Below are 2,540 nucleotides of genomic sequence, written 5' to 3'. Positions count from 1 at the left end.
ATAATTATTATTTAATAATAATAATAATAATTATTATTATTATTTAATAAATAAAATCAACATCAGAGAACCATAAACATGCAAATGTGTTGTTAAATGGTTGAAATATTAACTTAAAAGGGGGTATTTTAAATACATATTTTTTATGTCTAAGGGTTTCGGCTGACAAAAACACAACAGTATGATTTTCTGTAAAGCTGCCAATACACATTGTGTATTGTGAAAAGTGTTATACAAATAATTTGACAGTATATATGAGGATATGATGACTATGCACACATGTAAAATGTTTATTGTTAATGTACATACATCATATTCCCCTAACGTTCCATAAAAAGTCAATGCTCAAAACAATTTATCTAATGTATTATTTCAACCTATCTTGACCTTTAGCATATTTGAACTCTGACCTCCTGCTTCCTCCATCTTTTCCCATGCCCACTGTCTTCATTCTCATAGACATTCTTAATGGTTGGGCTGTTCACCTTCTCTCAGGGTTACAGCTGAACCCCTTCACTTTTCAATCAGTGCTAATGGATCTGCTGGCCTGCGTACAGCTCAGTAAAAAGCTTCTCTACACACATACACACGTTCATACACACTCCAAGACGCTTTCTCTGCCCCAAGAGAGTGGGCTAGCATGCCAATGAAGGGAAATAACCCTAAGGATGTTCTCATTAAGTGTTCTATCTCAGTGCGTCATATCCACTACTACTGGAAAAACTTCAAGGTGCACTAGCCATTTTAGAAATAAGTGTTGCTGGTTGTAAATATTATGCAAGCCTGTCTTGTGTCTTTTGAGTAAAAAAGCAAATCACTGATAAAAGCTTTTGTCCATTCTAAAGGGGTCAAAGTTTGTGGCATTCAGACAGCACAAAAGCTTCACTTTTGACTGGAGTTTCTTTGGATGGCCCACCCCCCATTCTGAGTGATATGCTCCAGAGTGTTGAATAACAGCACATGGATGCTGCTTGTTGCCTTTAGGGGTTTTCTTTGTGTTCCCAGCACAGGGGTCTCACAAGAGATTGAATTAATATTGAATTAATGTGTGTGTGTGTGTGTGTGTGTGCATGAGCAAGAGGTAGTACAGGCCTCGCAGGACTTTTCGTGAAAGACAATATAATATGAGATGAATACTCTGTACCAGTGTTATCTAAGAGACTTGATGGTTGGATATCAATTCTTCTAATATATCAATATATCAAAATAATCCAGCTGGAAATCATATAGCTAATTAATTCTATAGCTCAAGTGCAAAGTTTGACCAGTTTTTACTAGTTTAGAAACACACTTGTGTAACCAATAATCATGTGCATATCTGTCAATAACACTATATTTTTTCTGTCAGTGACTTGACATTCATTTTTTTAAACATTTTGTTTGTTTGCTTGTTGCTAGTTTAATTTTAAGAGATTTAATAACCCGTTAACCCGCACCGAAGGGCGTTTAGGCGTGTCTGTGCTTTTAATTACCTTTGTTTTAAAACAATATTCAATCAACTATCATAAACTATATATCATTTGACAGCTAAAACACTCAAGATCCATGTTCTGAGCTTGTTTTTTAAATCAATACACCAGAGAGGAAAGGGTTAACATAAATGCTGAAGGACCGCCATTTAAACATGTACAAAGTGAACGGCAGTACTTACGTTTCATCGCCTATAGTTCTGGTCAGCTCGGACTATTTTCAAAGAAATATCGATTTCAGCTTTGAAATGGCATTTGTTTCATATAGAATAGTCTCTTCCGAGCAAAATGAGCCCTCCCAGTCTCTCTCCTTCAATCACAGGTGATGTTATAACCCAGAACAGAGAGGGAGTCGCTGACAGGCTTAGCGAGGTGCCAATCTGCGCACCGCAGTTTTTGGATGTTTGAAGCCAGCCAATGCCTAGCCAGCAAAGTTTTGATGGATGGAAATGTTAGCCAACCACAAGGACGTTTACAGTGATTGACAGTACGTAAGAAGGCTTGAAGAATACTCGTGCGCAAAGTTAGTGTGTATTCTTGAGCTGACTGCGCTCTCGTCTGTACCGGTCTGTACGCACGCTGCGTTCACAGAATGGCGTCGCGGCGCTGCACGGAGTATTTATCCGCGAGCGGACTTTCTCCGAAGTTTACATCTGAATCTCTCCAAGGGTTCAAGAGCTACAGATATTTTTATTTGGGTATGTTTTCAGAAAATGCTCAAAAACGGGCACACAGTAAGTTTAATTAAAAATTAAATGCAGCACAATCTTTTAGAATTCTTTAATTTTTTATTTATTTAAATATAAGACTTATATAATAATAATAACATTTGAAAAACATTTGCCCAAGAAATCAAAGTCATGTGGTGCATACTACGTCCAGAAACCAAAACAAATCAAGCAATGCTATCATAAAGAGGACCCTATATATACTCAATGCAAATATCTAATCAGCCAAATATCTGCTGATCTGCTGGGACTTTCACATGCAACCATCTCGAGGGTTTACAGAGAATGGTCGAAAAAAAAAGGGGGTGGGGGGGTTGGGGGGGACGACTATTCAGTGAGGGGC

Source organism: Sinocyclocheilus anshuiensis, unplaced genomic scaffold (genome assembly GCF_001515605.1).
Source record: "Sinocyclocheilus anshuiensis isolate Anshui unplaced genomic scaffold, SAMN03320099.WGS_v1.1 scaffold1231, whole genome shotgun sequence".
Classification (NCBI taxonomy): Eukaryota; Metazoa; Chordata; class Actinopteri; order Cypriniformes; family Cyprinidae; genus Sinocyclocheilus; species Sinocyclocheilus anshuiensis.
This window is presented reverse-complemented; position numbering follows the sequence as displayed.